Raw genomic sequence first — 18,410 nt, 5'->3', positions numbered from 1 at the left:
TTGTCACAAACACATGGTTAGCAGATGTTAATGCTGAGAATGCTGTTCATCGACTACAGCTCGGCATTCAACACCATAGTACCCTCCAAGCTCGTCATCAAGCTCGAGACCCTGGGTCTCGACCCCGCCCTGTGCAACTGGGTTCTGGACTTCCTGACGGGCCGCCCCCAGGTGGTGAGGGTAGGCAACAACATCTCCTCCCCGCTGATCCTCAACACTGGGGCCCCACAAGGGTGCGTTCTGAGCCCTCTCCTGTACTCCCTGTTCACCCACGACTGCGTGGCCATGCACGCCTCCAACTCAATCATCAAGTTTGCGGACGACACAACAGTGGTAGGCTTGATTACCAACAACGACGAGACGGCCTACAGGGAGGAGGTGAGGGCCCTCGGAGTGTGGTGTCAGGAAAATAACCTCACACTCAACGTCAACAAAACCAAGGAGATGATTGTGGACTTCAGGAAACAGCAGAGGGAACACCCCCATCCACATCGATGGAACAGTAGTGGAGAGGGTAGCAAGTTTTAAGTTCCTCGGCATACACATCACAGACAAACTGAATTGGTCCACTCACACAGACCGCATCGTGAGGAAGGCGCAGCAGCGCCTCTTCAACCTCAGGAGGCTGAAGAAATTCGGCTTGTCACCAAAAGCACTCACAAACTTCTACAGATGCACAATCGAGAGCATCCTGGCGGGCTGTATCACCGCCTGGTATGGCAACTGCACCGCCCTCAACCGTAAGGCTCTCCAGAGTGTAGTGAGGTCTGCACAACGCATCACCGGGGGCAAACTACCTGCCCTCCAGGACACCTACACCACCCAATGCTACAGGAAGGCCATAAAGATCATCAAGGACATCAACCACCCGAGCCACTGCCTGTTCACCCCGCTGTCATCCAGAAGGCGAGGTCAGTACAGGTGCATCAAAGCTGGGACCGAGAGACTGAAAAACAGCTTCTATCTCAAGGCCATCAGACTGTTAAACAGCCACCACTAACATTGAGTGGCTACTGCCAACACACTGTCAATGACACTGACTCTACTCCAGCCACTTTAATAATGGGAATTGATGGGAAATGATGTAAATATATCACTAGCCACTTTAAACAATGCTACCTTATATAATGTTACTTACCCTACATTATTCATCTCATATGCATACGTAGATACTGTACTCTATATCATCGACTGCATCCTTATGTAATACATGTATCACTAGCCACTTTAACTATGCCACTTGGTTTACATACTCATCTCATATGTATATACTGTACTCGATATCATCTACTGTATCTTGCCTATGCTGCTCTGTACCATCACTCATTCATATATCCTTATGTACATATTCTTTATCCCCTTACACTGTGTATAAGACAGTAGTTTTTATGGAATTGTTAGTTAGATTACTTGTTCGTTATTACTGCATTGTCGGAACTAGAAGCACAAGCATTTCGCTACACTCGCATTAACATCTGCTAACCATGTGTATGTGACAAATAAAATGTGATTTGATTTGATTTGATTTTAATGCGAGTGTAGCTAAATGCTTGTGCTTCTAGTTCCGACAATGCAGTAATAACCAACAAGTAATCTAGCTAACAATTCCAAAACTACTACCTTATAGACACAAGTGTAAGGGGATAAAGAATATGTACATAAAGATATATGAGTGAGTGATGGTACAGAGCGTCATAGGCAAGATACAGTAGATGGTATTGAGTGCAGTATATACATATGAGATGAGTATGTAAACAAAGTGGCATAGTTAAAGTGGATAGTGATACATGTATTACATAAGGATGCAGTAGATGATATAGAGTACAGTATATACATATACATATGAGATGAATAATGTAGGGTATGTAAACATTATATTATATTATATATTACAATATATATATTATATTATATCCAAGCATAATATTTGATTTGAGTCTTGTTGGGCCTAAATTGTTGTTTAAGTATATGAGCCACATATGAGAGGAGAGAGGACAACTGAGAACACACAGAGGGAGACACAAATGAACACACATCAGGCTGTGGAATGGTACACTATAGTTTAAATACACACAAACAGACACATTTTTCCTGTCTTCTCCAAGCATCCACAGTTCAAACTACTGTTCAGGGTAGTATCAACGAAGACTAACACCACTACTAATGTTCTGGATAGTATCATCATCAACAGGACTAACACCACTACTACTGTGTAGGGTAGTATGATCATAAACAACAGGACTAACAAGACCACTACTGTGCAGGGTAGTATCATCATCAACAGGACTAACACCACCACTACTGTTGAGGGTAGTATGATCATAAACAACAGGACTAACAAGACCACTACTGTTCAGGATAGAATCATCATAAACAACAGGACAAACACCACCACTACTGTTCAGTGTAGTATCGTCATCAACAGGACTAACACCACCACTACTGTTCAGGGTAGAATCATCATAAACAGGACTAACAAAACCACTACTGTGCAGGGTAGAATCATCATAAACAGGACTAACAAGACCACTACTGTGCAGGGTAGAATCATCATAAACAGGACTAACAAGACCACTACTGTGCAGGGTAGTATGATCATAAACAGGACTAACACCACCACTACTGTTCAGGGTAGAATCATCATAAACAGGACTAACAAGACCACTACTGTGCAGGGTAGTATGATCATAAACAGGACTAACAAGACCACTACTGTTCAGTGTAGTATCATCATAAACAGGACTAACACCACCACTACTGTTCAGGGTAGAATCATCATAAACAGGACTAACAAGACCACTACTGTGCAGGGTAGAATCATCATAAACAGGACTAACACCACCACTACTGTTCAGGGTAGTATGATCATCAACAGGACTAACACCACTACTACTGTTCAGGGTAGTATGATCATCAACAGGACTAACACCACTACTACTGTTCAGGGTAGTATGATCATCAACAGGACTAACACCACTACTACTGTTCAGGGTAGTCGGATCATCAACAGGACTAACACCACCACTACTGTTCAGGGTAGTATGATCATCAACAGGACTAACACCACCACTACTGTTCAGGGTAGTATGATCATCAACAGGACTAACACCACCACTACTGTTCAGGGTAGTATCATCATCAACAGGACTAACACCACCACTACTGTTCAGGGTAGTATCATCATCAACAGGACTAACACCACCACTACTGTTGAGGGTAGTATGATCATAAACAACAGGACTAACAAGACCACTACTGTTCAGGATAGAATCATCATAAACAACAGGACAAACACCACCACTACTGTTCAGTGTAGTATCATCATCAACAGGACTAACACCACCACTACTGTGCAGGATAGTATCATCATCAACAGGACTAACACCACCACTACTGTTCAGGGTAGAATCATCATAAACAGGACTAACAAAACCACTACTGTTCAGGGTAGTACCATCATCAACAGGACTAACACCACCACTACTGTTGAGGGTAGTATGATCATAAACAACAGGACTAACAAGACCACTACTGTTCAGGATAGAATCCTCATGAACAACAGGACTAAAAAGACGGCTTGGTGAAGGTGAATCTCCAGAGGAAGGGTGTATGTCAGCTAAGCGAACTTTAAACCATGCTGTGTGGGTTGAAATTGGAAAGGCCTGTTTTAGTGAAGCAAAACTAAACCAACACAAAAAAATACTCACAAATAGAGTCTTGGAATGTAGAGGATGAGAACTGTCTAACGTTCTAACAATTCATGCATGGGAAGTTACTTAATTCATCCACAGGTCCAGTTGAAGTCGGAAGTATACATACACCTTTGCCAAGTACATTTAAACTCAGTTTTCCACAATTCATGACATTTAATCCTAGTAAAAATTCCCTGTATTAGGTCAGTTAGGATCACCACTTCATTTGAAGAATATGAAATGTCAGAATAATAGTAGAGATAATTATTTATTTCAGGTTTTATTTCTTTCATCACATTCCCAGTGGGTCAGAAGTTTACATACAATCAAATAGTATTTGGTAGCATTTCCTTTAAATTGTTTAACTTGGGTCAAACGTTTCGGGTAGCCTTGTATAAGCTTCCCACAATAAGTTGGGTGAATTTTGGCCCATTCCTCCAGACAGAGCTGGTGTAACTGAGTCAGGTTTGTAGGCCACCTTGCACACACATGGTTTTTCAGTTCTGCCCACAAATGTTCTATAGGATTGAGGTCAGGGCTTTGTGATGGCCACACCAACACCTTGACCTTGTTGTCCTTAAAACATTTTGCCACAACTTTGGAAGTATGCTTGGGGTCATTGTCCATTTGGAAGACCAATTTGCGAACAAGTCTTGAGATGTTGATTTAATAAATCCACATAATTTTCCTTCTCATGATGTCATCTATTTTGTGATGTGCACCAGTCCCTCCTGCAGCAAAGCACCCCCACGACATGATGCTGCCACCCCCGTGCTTCACGGTTGGGATGGTGTTCTTCGGCTTGCAAGCCTCCCCCTTTTTCCTCCAAACATAACGATGGTCATTATGGCCAAACAGTTTTATTTTTGTTTCATCAGACCAGAGGACATTTCTCCAAAAAGTATGATCTTTGTCCCCATGTGCAGTTGCAAACCGCAGTCTGTCTTTTTTATGGCGGTTTTGGAGCAGTGGCTTCTTCCTTGCTGAGCAGCCTTTCAGGTTATGTCGATATAGGACTCGTTTCACTGTGGATATAGATACTTTTGCTGTTGTTCTGGGATTGATTTGCACTTTTGAACCAAATAACGTTTCTCCTTCCTGAGCAGTATGACTCAAAGAGTGTCAAATAGTCTATCAGAAGCTTCTAAAGCCATGACATCATTTTCTGTAATTGTCCAAGCTGTTTAAAGGCACAGTCAACTTGGTGTATGTAAACTTCTGACTCACTGGAATTGTGATACAGCAAATTATAAGTGAAATAATCTGTCTATAAACAATTGTTGGAAAAATTACTTGTGTCATACACAAAATAGATTTCCTAACCGACTTGCCAAAACTATAGTTTGTTAACAAGAAATGTGTGGAGTGGTTGAAAAACAAGTTTTAATGACTCCAACCTAAGTGTATGTAAACTTCCGACTTCAACTGTAGCTATCAAATTGATAGTGTGGCTGGCAACCATTTGCAATCCATGTGACTGTCCATCTGACTATTTCATACGATGACTCATCGTTCTCACACAGTCCAAGAATGACAGCAGGACAGCAAATAGACCAGACAGTCAGAGGCAACCATAAGGATGACACACACTAACACAAACCCATTTGCACACACACACACACAAAAGAAAGATCACTTAGAGGTAATATCTCAAATAGTCTGGATCGAAGTGAAGGAGAAGAAGAGGAGGTAGAATGAGGAAAGATTAGATATGTACTGTATGGAGATCCATACTGACATTCTGATAGAAATGACCCCTGTCCAGACTTGAGTCCGAGACATTACCAGACAGAGACAGTAGACATGGGAAGGAAAGAGAGAGAAAGAGACAGAGAGAGAGAGAGAGAGAGAGAGAGAGAGAGAGAGAGAGAGAGACAGAGAGAGAGAGAGAGAGACAGAGACAGAGACAGAGAGACAGAGACAGAGACAGAGAGACAGGGGAGAGAGAGAGAGAGAGAGAGAGAGGAAGAGAGAGAAAGAGACCGAGACAGAGAGAGAGAGAGTCAGAGAGACAGGGAGAGAGAGAGAAATAGAGAAATAGAGGCAGAGAAAGAGAAAGTGAGAGAGCGAGAGAGAGAAATAGAGGCAGAGAAAGAGAAAGTGAGAGAGACAGAGAGAGAGAGAGAGAATGAGAGAGAGACAGAAATAAAGAGAGACCAAACTGTCGTCAAAACATGCCCTGAAATGTTACACCACAGATTGTGTGCTCTCCACCCCCATCGTCATGACAGCACAACTGACACTCATTACCGTATTGATCTGTTGGACCTGCTTATTAAAGACAAGAAAACTAATGACAGTGACTGCTGTCCCTGTCTGGTAGTGGTCCTATCGATCCTCACTGGAGGACAGATGTGGAGAGAATTGTGTGTGTGTGTGTGTGTGTGTGTGTGTGTGTGTGTGTGTGTGTGTGTGTGTGTGTGTGTGTGTGTGTGTAGTCCTGATATTTAAAGGGGACAGGGTAACGTTGATAACTGGGTGCGCCGTGGAGACTTCGCCCAGTCCTTTTCATTTATAAGATGGATTCTGCCCTCCGCTTTCAGAGCAAGTGGCTATGTTTCTCCTGCTCTCTCTGCTGCTGATCACATCCTGTCTCTGCCCACGTCCTTCAGACATCTCTCTCTCTCTTTGTTATTGTATAATAGTACAATAGTATAATCATAACTTCAGCCAAGCAGAGAGTCAGATTGATCAACATACACCCACTGATGTCATTACATTTTTGAGACAGGGAGAGAGGGAACAGTAAGCCTTTTAACAATGAATATTGAAGAGTGTGTACGTGGATGTTTTGGTGTAATTTTCCTGCTAGAGATTCTCAGCAGTAGGAAACAAAGGGAATCCCATCGAAGATGATGACTATATGTTGTGTGTGTGCGTGTGAATGTGTCTACAACATTTGGGTACTTGTTTCACAACATCTGGCCTGGAGAGAGAGCCTGGTTTCTTTATGTTTCCTCCTGCGTACATTATAAACAAACAAACAACTACAGTTCTGGTGATCAAGGTGACAAGTGATGAGTCGAGGAGGAAAAGAGATGTGGCATATACATGGTAGTGAGGCAGGTCAGCGCTTTTTCATCATGAATCTTGTTCTAGAGGCAGCTCTGCAGAGTGGTCACTAGCTAGCACAGCCCCAAAGTCAAAAAGATTTTAAACCTAACCTTAACCACACTGCTATCCCTAATGTCTAATTCTAAGCTTAATTAAGAGGAAAAATCTCTCTTTTTTTCAAACATTTTTAAAATATAGACAATTTTGACTTTGCAGCTGGCCTATCTGAGGGGAATTCGCTCAATTGTGCCTCCAGGACAAGACTCATGACAATAAAAATCAACCTGTAAAACGAGGATACAAAGGAGTGAGATGGTGAGAGGAGAGAACATTGATAGATGATGACAGGAGAGAACATTGATAGATTGTGACAGGAGAGAACATTGATAGATGGTGAGAGGAGAGAACATTGATAGATGATGAGGAGAGAACATTGATAGATGATGAGGAGAGAACATTGATAGATGATGAGAGGAGAGAACATTGATAGATGGTGAGAGGAGAGAAGATTGATAGATGATGAGGAGAGAACATTGATAGATGATAGGAGAGAACATTGACAGATGATGAGAGGAGAGAACATTGATAGATGTGAGAGGAGAGAACATTGATAGATGATAGGAGAGAACATTGATAGATGATGAGAGGAGAGAATATTGATAGATGAAGAGAGGAGAGAACATTGATAGATGATGAGGAGAGAACATTGATAGATGGTGAGAGGAGAGAACATTGATAGATGATGAGGAGAGAACATTGATAGATGATAGGAGAGAACATTGATAGATGATGAGAGGAGAGAATATTGATAGATGATGAGAGGAGAGAACATTGATAGATGTTGAGATGAGAGAACATTGATAGATGATGAGAGGAGAGAACATTGAGAGATGATGAGAGGAGAGAACATTGATAGATGATGAGGAGAGCAAATTGATAGATGAAGAGAGGAGAGAACATTGATAGATGATGAGAGGAGAGAACATTGATAGATGATGACAGGAGAGAACATTGATAGATGATGAGAGGAGAGAACATTGATAGATGATGAGAGGAGAGAACATTGATAGATGAAGAGAGGAGAGAACATTGAGAGATGATGAGAGGAGAGAACATTGAGAGATGATGAGAGGAGAGAACATTGAGAGATGATGAGAGGAGAGAACATTGATAGATGATGAGAGGAGAGAACATTGATAGATGATGAGAGGAGAGAACATTGATAGATGATGACAGGAGAGAACATTGATAGATGATGACAGGAGAGAACATTGATAGATGATGAGAGGAGAGAACATTGATAGATGATGACAGGAGAGAACATTGATAGATGATGACAGGAGAGAACATTGATAGATGATGAGAGGAGAGAACATTGATAGATGATGAGGAGAGAACATTGATAGATGATAGGAGAGAACATTGATAGATGATGAGAGGAGAGAATATTGATAGATGATGAGAGGAGAGAACATTGATAGATGTTGAGATGAGAGAACATTGATAGATGATGAGAGGAGAGAACATTGAGAGATGATGAGAGGAGAGAACATTGAGAGATGATGAGGAGAGCAAATTGATAGATGAAGAGAGGAGAGAACATTGATAGATGATGAGAGGAGAGAACATTGATAGATGATGACAGGAGAGAACATTGATAGATGATGACAGGAGAGAACATTGATAGATGATGAGAGGAGAGAACATTGATAGATGATGAGAGGAGAGAACATTGAGAGATGATGAGAGGAGAGAACATTGAGAGATGATGAGAGGAGAGAACATTGAGAGATGATGAGAGGAGAGAACATTGATAGATGATGAGAGGAGAGAACATTGATAGATGATGAGAGGAGAGAACATTGATAGATGATGACAGGAGAGAACATTGATAGATGATGACAGGAGAGAACATTGATAGATGATGAGAGGAGAGAACATTGATAGATGATGAGAGGAGAGAACATTGATAGATGATGACAGGAGAGAACATTGATAGATGATGAGAGGAGAGAACATTGATAGATGATGACAGGAGAGAACATTGATAGATGATGAGAGGAGAGAACATTGATAGATGATGAGAGGAGAGAACATTGATAGATGATGAGAGGAGAGAACATTGATAGATGATAAGAGGTTTGTAGTGCATTTTTCCACGGTAGGTAGGTATAAAAGGTTTATGAACAGCATTTACTAGCGGTGGAAAAAGTACCAAATTGTCATTCTTGAGGAAAAGTTAAGATACCTTAATAGAAAATGACTCAAGTAAAAGGAAAAGTCACCCAGTAAAATTGTACTTGAGTAAAGGTCAACACTCAGACATTATTTACAGATAGCCAGGGGCACACTAAATCACTCAGATATTATTTACAGATAGCCAGGGGCACACTACAACACTCAGACATTATTTACAGATAGCCAGGGGCACACAACAACACTCAGACATCATTTACAGATAGCCAGGGGCACACTGCAACACTCAGACATCATTTACAGACAGCCAGGGGCACACTCAGATGTCATTTACAGATAGCTAGGGGCACACTCCAACACTCAGATGTAATTTACAGATAGCTAGGGGCACACTCCAGCACTCAGATGTCATTTACAGACAGCCAGGGCACACTCCAGCACTCAGATGTCATTTACAGACAGCCAGGGGCACACTCCAACACTCAGATGTCATTTACATATAGCCAAGGGCACACTCCAACACTCAGATGTCATTTACATATAGCCAAGGGCACACTCCAACACTCAGATGTCATTTACATATAGCCAGGGGCACACTCCAACACTCAGATGTCATTTACATATAGCCAAGGGCACACTCCAACACTCAGATGTAATTTACAGATAGCTAGGGGCACACTCCAGCACTCAGATGTCATTTACAGATAGCCAGGGGCACACTCCAACACTCAGATGTCATTTACAGATAGCCAAGGGCACACTCCAGCACTCAGATGTCATTTACAGATAGCCAGGGGCACACTCCAACACTCAGATGTCATTTACAGATAGCCAAGGGCACACTCCAGCACTCAGATGTCATTTACAGACAGCCAGGGGCACACTCCAGCACTCAGATGTCATTTACAGACAGCCAGGGGCACACTCCAACACTCAGATGTCATTTACATATAGCCAAGGGCACACTCCAACACTCAGATGTTATTTACATATAGCCAGGGGCACACTCCAACACTCAGATGTTATTTACATATAGCCAAGGGTCCACTCCAACACTCAGATGTTATTTACAGATAGCCAAGGGCACACTCCAACACTCAGATGTCATTTACAGATAGCCAGGGGCACACTCCAACACTCAGATGTCATTTACAGATAGCCAAGGGCACACTCCAACACTCAGATGTTATTTACATACAGCCAAGGGCACACTCCAACACTCAGATGTTATTTACATATAGCCAAGGGCACACTCCAACACTCAGATGTCATTTACATATAGCCAAGGGCACACTCCAACACTCAGATGTCATTTACAGATAGCCAAGGGCACACTCCAACACTCAGATGTTATTTACATATAGCCAAGGGCATACTCCAACACTCAGATGTTATTTACATATAGCCAAGGCCACACTCTATCATTCCTTAAATTCTGACCAGTTTCCCAGTACCTGCTGATGAAAAACATCCCCACAGCATGATGCTTCCACCACCATGCTTCACTGTGGGGATGTTGTTCTCAGGGTGATGAGAGGTGCTGGGTTTGCGCCAGAGATAGCGTTTTCCTCGATGACTAAAAAGCTCAATTTTAGTCTCATATAAGTTTTTTTATTTATTTTGATTTCACCTTTATTTAACCAGGTAGGCAAGTTGAGAACAAGTTCTCATTTACAACTGCGACCTGGCCAAGATAAAGCAAAGCAGTTCGACACAGACAACGACACATACATCGAGTTACACATGGAGTAAAACAAACATACAGTCAATAATGCAGTAGAAACAAGTCTATATACGATGTGAGCAAATGAGGTGAGATAAGGGAGGTAAAGGCAAAAAAAAGGCCATGGTGGCAAAGTAAATACAATATAGCAAGTAAAACACTGGAATGGTAGATTTGCAGTGGAAGAATGTGCAAAGTAGAAATAAAAATAATGGGGTGCAAAGGAGCAAAATAAATAAATAAATAAAATAAATACAGTAGGGAAAGAGGTAGTTGTTTGGGCTAAATTATAGGTGGGCTATGTACAGGTGCAGTAATCTCAGTAAAGTCAGTGAGTTTTGGTTGGCGGCCCTCACTTGACAGGTTTGGTGTGGTGCCATATTCTTTCCATTTTTTAATAATGGATTTAATGGTGATTCCTGGGATGTTCAAAGTTTCAAATATTTTTTATAACCCAACGCTGATCTGTACTTCTCCACAACTTTGTCCCTGACCTGTTTGGAGAGCTCCTTGGTCTTCATAGTGCCGCTTGCTTGGTGGTGCCCCTTGCTTAGTGGTGTTGCAGACTCTGAGGCCTTTCAAAACAGGTGTATATATACTGAGATCATGTGACAGATCACGTGACACTTAGATTGAACACAGGTGGACTTTATTTAACTAATAATGGGACTTATGAAGGTAATTGGTTGCACCAGATCTCATTTAGGGGCTTCATAGCAAAGGGGGTGAATACATACGCACGCACTACTTTTCAGTTGTTTTTGTTTTATTGTGGGTTTTTTCACTACCAATTCAGACTATTTTATGTATGTCCATTACATGAAATCGCCCAAAAAATCCATTGCAAAAACAGGTTGTAATGAAACAAAATAGTAAAAATGCCAAGGGGGTGAATCATTTTACAAAGCACTGCACCGTCAGGCTTCTAACCTTCCTCTTAGAACTGAGATATCACCAGCCTTCTAACCTTCCTCTTAGAGCTGAGATATCACCAGCCTTCTAACCTTCCTCTTAGAACTGAGATATCACCAGCCTTCTAACCTTCCTCTTAGAGCTGAGATATCACCAGCCTTCTAACCTTCCTCTTAGAGCTGAGATATGACCAGGCTTCTAACCTTCCTATTAGAGCTGAGATATGACCAGGCTTCTAACCTTCCTCTTAGAGCTGAGATATGACCAGGCTTCTAACCTTCATCTTAGAGCTGAGATATGACCAGGCTTCTAACCTTCCTCTTAGAGCTGAGATATGACCAGGCTTCTAACCTTCCTCTTAGAGCTGAGATATCACCAGCCTTCTAACCTTTCTCTTAGAGCTGAGATATCACCAGCCTTCTAACCTTCCTCTTAGAAGTGAGATATCACCAGGCTTCTAACCTTCCTCTTAGAAGTGAGATATCACCAGGCTTCTAACCTTCCTCTTAGAGCTGAGATATCACCAGCCTTCTAATCTTCCTCTTAGAGCTGAGATATCACCAGGCTTCTAACCTTCCTCTTAGAGCTGAGATATCACCAGGCTTCTAACCTTCCTCTTAGAAGTGAGATATCACCAGGCTTCTAACCTTCCTCTTAGAAGTGAGATATCACCAGGCTTCTAACCTTCCTCTTAGAGCTGAGATATCACCAGCCTTCTAATCTTCCTCTTAGAGCTGAGATATCACCAGGCTTCTAACCTTCCTCTTAGAGCTGAGATATCACCAGGCTTCTAACCTTCCTCTTAGAAGTGAGATATCACCAGGCTTCTAACCTTCCTCTTAGAAGTGAGATATCACCAGGCTTCTAACCTTCCTCTTAGAAGTGAGATATCACCAGGCTTCTAACCTTCCTCTTAGAAGTGAGATATCACCAGGCTTCTAACCTTCCTCTTAGAGCTGAGATATCACCAGGCTTCTAACCTTCCTCTTAGAAGTGAGATATCACCAGGCTTCTAACCTTCCTCTTAGAGCTGAGATATCACCAGCCTTCTAACCTTCCTCTTAGAAGTGAGATATCACCAGCCTTCTAACCTTCCTCTTAGAGCTGAGATATCACCAGCCTTCTAACCTTCCTCTTAGAACTGAGATATCACCAGCCTTCTAACCTTCCTCTTAGAGCTGAGATATCACCAGGCTTCTAACCTTCCTCATAGAGCTGAGATATGACCAGGCTTCTAACCTTCCTCTTAGAGCTGAGATATGACCAGGCTTCTAATCTTCCTCTTAGAGCTGAGATATGACCAGGCTTCTAACCTTCCTCTTAGATCTGAGATATCACCAGCCTTCTAACCTTTCTCTTAGAGCTGAGATATCACCAGCCTTCTAACCTTCCTCTTAGAAGTGAGATATCACCAGGCTTCTAACCTTCCTCTTAGAAGTGAGATATCACCAGGCTTCTAACCTTCCTCTTAGAGCTGAGATATCACCAGCCTTCTAATCTTCCTCTTAGAGCTGAGATATCACCAGGCTTCTAACCTTCCTCTTAGAGCTGTGATATCACCAGGCTTCTAACCTTCCTCTTAGAAGTGAGATATCACCAGGCTTCTAACCTTCCTCTTAGAAGTGAGATATCACCAGGCTTCTAACCTTCCTCTTAGAAGTGAGATATCACCAGGCTTCTAACCTTCCTCTTAGAAGTGAGATATCACCAGGCTTCTAACCTTCCTCTTAGAGCTGAGATATCACCAGGCTTCTAACCTTCCTCTTAGAAGTGAGATATCACCAGGCTTCTAACCTTCCTCTTAGAGCTGAGATATCACCAGCCTTCTAACCTTCCTCTTAGAAGTGAGATATCACCAGCCTTCTAACCTTTCTCTTAGAACTGAGATATCACCAGCCTTCTAACCTTCCTCTTAGAGCTGAGATATCACCAGCCTTCTAACCTTCCTCTTAGAAGTGAGATATCACCAGCCTTCTAACCTTCCTCTTAGAGCTGAGATATCACCAGCCTTCTAACCTTCCTCTTAGAAGTGAGATATGACCAGGCTTCTAACCTTCCTCTTAGAGCTGAGATATCACCAGCCTTCTAACCTTCCTCTTAGAAGTGAGATATCACCAGGCTTCTAACCTTCCTCTTAGAGCTGAGATATCACCAGCCTTCCAACCTTTCTCTTAGAGCTGAGATATCACCAGGCTTCTAACCTTCCTCTTAGAGCTGAGATATCACCAGCCTTCTCACCTTCCTCTTAGAGCTGAGATATCACCAGGCTTCTAACCTTCCTCTTAGAAGTGAGATATCACCAGGCTTCTAACCTTCCTCTTAGAGCTGAGATATCACCAGCCTTCTAACCTTCCTCTTAGAGCTGAGATATATCACCAGGCTTCTAACCTTCCTCTTAGAAGTGAGATATCACCAGGCTTCTAACCTTCCTCTTAGAGCTGAGATATCACCAGCCTTCTAACCTTCCTCTTAGAGCTGAGATATCACCAGCCTTCTAACCTTCCTCTTAGAGCTGAGATATCACCAGCCTTCTAACCTTCCTCTTAGAGCTGAGATATCACCAGCCTTCTAACCTTCCTCTTAGAGCTGAGATATCACCAGCCTTCTAACCTTCCTCTTAGAGCTGAGATATCACCAGCCTTCTAACCTTCCTCTTAGAGCTGAGATATCACCAGCCTTCTAACCTTCCTCTTAGAGCTGAGATATCACCAGCCTTCTAACCTTCCTCTTAGAGCTGAGATATCACCAGCCTTCTAACCTTCCTCTTAGAGCTGAGATATCACCAGCCTTCTAACCTTCCTCTTAGAGCTGAGATATCACCAGCCTTCTAACCTTCCTCTTAGAGCTGAGATATCACCAGCCTTCTAACCTTCCTCTTAGAGCTGAGATATCACCAGCCTTCTAACCTTCCTCTTAGAACTGAGATATCACCAGCCTTCTAACCTTCCTCTTAGAGCTGAGATATCACCAGCCTTCTAACCTTCCTCTTAGAGCTGAGATATCACCAGCCTTCTAACCTTCCTCTTAGAACTGAGATATCACCAGCCTTCTAACCTTCCTCTTAGAGCTGAGATATCACCAGCCTTCTAACCTTCCTCTTAGAGCTGAGATATCACCAGCCTTCTAACCTTCCTCTTAGAGCTGAGATATCACCAGCCTTCTAACCTTCCTCTTAGAGCTGAGATATCACCAGCCTTCTAACCTTCCTCTTAGAACTGAGATATCACCAGCCTTCTAACCTTCCTCTTAGAGCTGAGATATCACCAGCCTTCTAACCTTCCTCTTAGAGCTGAGATATCACCAGCCTTCTAACCTTCCTCTTAGAACTGAGATATCACCAGCCTTCTAACCTTCCTCTTAGAGCTGAGATATCACCAGCCTTCTAACCTTCCTCTTAGAGCTGAGATATCACCAGCCTTCTAACCTTCCTCTTAGAACTGAGATATCACCAGCCTTCTAACCTTCCTCTTAGAGCTGAGATATCACCAGCCTTCTAACCTTCCTCTTAGAGCTGAGATATCACCAGCCTTCTAACCTTCCTCTTAGAGCTGAGATATCACCAGCCTTCTAACCTTCCTCTTAGAACTGAGATAGCGCAATCTGGTGACTTCTTGCCGACACATGCACTGTGTGCAACAAAAATATTAAGAACACTCTTTCCATGACGGATTGAACAAGTGAATCCACGTGAAAGCTATTGAAGTCACTTGTTAAATCCACTTTAATCAGTGTAGATGAATGGGAGGAGATAGGTTAAAGAAGTATTTTTAAATCTCAAGGCAATTTAGACACGGATTATGTTTGTTTGCCATTCAGAGTATGACTGGGCAAGACAAAAGATTGAAGTGCCTGTGAATGGGATATGGTGGTAGGAACCAGTGTGCACCAGTCTGAGTGTGTCAAGAATTGCAACGCTACTAGCTTTTTGAGGCTCAGCAGTTTCCAGTGTGTATCAAGAATTGTCCACCACCCAAAGGACATCCAGACAACTTGACACAACTGTGGGAAGCATTGGAGTCAAACAATAGCCAGCATCCCTATGGAATACTTTTGACACATTGTAGAGTCCATGCCTGACCACATTGATGTTAGGGAGGTGTTTCAAATTGTTTGTATGCTCAGTGTATATTGTTTTGTTATCATTCTAAATAAATACCATTAAAAAAATAATACAACACACTGATTTAGGCAGATCTTAAATGGAAAATGTATACATTTATAGAAAATGTCATTTCTTTCACCTGGTTCCACAGATAATTAATATGAGGTTAAACATGGTGAAGTGCCCCATGCCCTTGGTATGTCTGTCTCTGTGGTGCTGTCAGACAGAGCTTATTGTCTTTAGTCACTTGGTTCTGGTCAATTATCTACCCTGGTTACAGAAATACGATTGGCATTCTGTTTCAGTGGTCTACCAAATAAATAAGGAGGAGAAGGGCTTCCTGACCATCCTCCTCCACTCCTCCACCTGCTGCTCCCCTTTCAGTTTCATTCGGAGAGGAGAAGATTTCTTGGATAGATGACCCTAAAGTAGCTGGTCCCAGATCTGTTTGGACTGTCTTGGCAAGTTGGCCAGACAGCCTGAACTGATCTGGTATCAGGCTATCCTATGGCGAACTGCTATGAATCTGAACCCAGTCCTGTATCTATTATGTGGAATGCAACCAGACCTGGTTTCAAATAGTATTTATTTCCTTTCAAATATTTGGGATGCTGGATGAGTGGGGTTTTCACATTTGGGACTACTACATAGGCTTCATTGCGTTAGGCAAGCTTAATAAAGAGCAGCCTAAGGATTTGAAAGTAAACAAATCCGATTTGAAGCCAGGTCTGACCTTAACAGAGATGATACTCCTCTAACCAGGCCCAGAGAGAGTAGGACTAAGAAATACCATCCATTCTAATATGTCTTTCCTCACCTGAGATTCATTCAAACCCCAAGGCAGTCCAGGGAATTGTGATGCATCCCTCTTTCAGACGCCCTCAGGTCAAATCATTATTTTCTCTGTGCCCTTCTATTCTCTCTCTGTCTCCTCTCCTCTGCTTTATGTCTTCCATTCTTCCATTAGTCTGGTTCCCCCTGGCTCACTCTCTTCAGTCTTAAATGTGTGTATGCGCACGCACGCACGCAAGACACACACACACACATATTGATACAACGCCTGAAGTCTCACAATGTATGTTTGAGTTGCCAAACATCAGCCTCGAAACCTTAATGACTTTGAGAAGATCTGCAAAGAGGAGTGGGACAAAATCCCTCCTGAGATGTGTGCAAACCTGGTGGCCAACTACAAGAAACGTCTGACCTCTTTGTTTGCCAACAAGGGTTTTGCCACCAAGTACTAAGTCATGTTTGCAGAGGGGTCAAATACTTATTTCCCTCATTAAAATGCAAATCAATTTATAACATTTTTGACATGCGTTTTTCTGGATTTTTTTGTCTCTTACTGTTCAAATAAACCTACCATTAAAATTATAGACTGATCATTTCTTTGCCAGTGGGCAAATGTACAAAATCAGCAGGGGATCAAATACTTTTTTCCCTCACTGTATACTGTATATTTGCTCCGTAAGGTAATGCAGTAGTAATGTAATACTAAAGAAACGTAATGCAAGATTGGCATATAATTTGCAAGGTGGCAATAGCCATCTATGCGATCCAACAGGAGAGCACCCACTTAGCACAAAAAGTTTATTTCTACAACTGGTTGCTTTTTTAGTCATGCTAACTGGTAGGCCTGTGATGCAAAAATAGGCAGCTATTTTTCTGTTCTATCTGAGAAATCACTGATCAACCCCATCAGCCCAGCCAGGCAATTCATTAACTGTGAAAAAGCATCTAGACCTTATTTCCCCTTGCTTCTTGCCTTGCATTTGGTTTGAAACAACAAGGGTTTGTACAAACGTTGATGCTTGCCTCTCTGACCTCAGCAAAATTGTTTTTACAAAGGTATAGGGATCTCCACCGTCGCATAGAGAATGAACATATCGAGATGAGATTTTGTCAATAGGATAACAAATCAAATGAATAGAAATTCAGCTGGTTTGCTGTCTCTCCGGCTTCAGTTTGAAGTGATTGTTTTAGCTGTGCAGTCGCTAGCATGCATACTGTAGCATTGTCTAGTGGGGGTTGAAATAAATACATTGTCAGTGTTATGATTACAATTACTCCCATTTCTCTAAAATGGTCTGGCAGTAGGTGTGTAACCTATAGCATAACTCTGATTGATGAGCATGATGATTGATACGATGAATTCAGCACCATGGACAGCGCCAGCAGTGCATTCCCTGCATAACAACCAACCTGACAATCAAATGGACAGTGGGTTTGGCTGGCAGCGGTGCCAATCGAATTGACCAGCCGGCTTGGCTAGCAACCCTAGATTTTATATTCTCATAGAGGGATGAAATAGTAGCCTATGAATACTTTTATCAAAATGAGGTAATCCGTTGTTTAAAGAACCATATGTTTATTGGAGCATGGTTAGAGTGTGGTTTCCTGTGGTACAACCCTCCTACCACTGGATAGTTTTTTGGCCACCATTGTTCCTGTTCCCAAGAAAGCTAAGGTAACTGAGCTAAATGACCCTGGGTCTCGACCCCGCCCTGTGCAACTGGGTACTGGACTTGCTGACGGGCCGCCCCCAGGTGGTGAGGGTAGGTAACAACATCTCAGGGCAGCAGGGTAGCCTAGTGGTTAGAGCGTTGGACTAGTAACCGGAAGGTTGCAAGTTCAAACCCCGAGCTGACAAGGTACAAATCTGTCGTTCTGCCCTTGAACAGGCAGTTAACCCACTGTTCCCAGGCCGTCATTGAAAATAAGAATGTGTTCT

This window comes from Oncorhynchus tshawytscha, linkage group LG01, assembly GCF_018296145.1.
Source record: "Oncorhynchus tshawytscha isolate Ot180627B linkage group LG01, Otsh_v2.0, whole genome shotgun sequence".
Classification (NCBI taxonomy): Eukaryota; Metazoa; Chordata; class Actinopteri; order Salmoniformes; family Salmonidae; genus Oncorhynchus; species Oncorhynchus tshawytscha.
Note: the sequence above shows the minus strand (reverse complement) of the source record.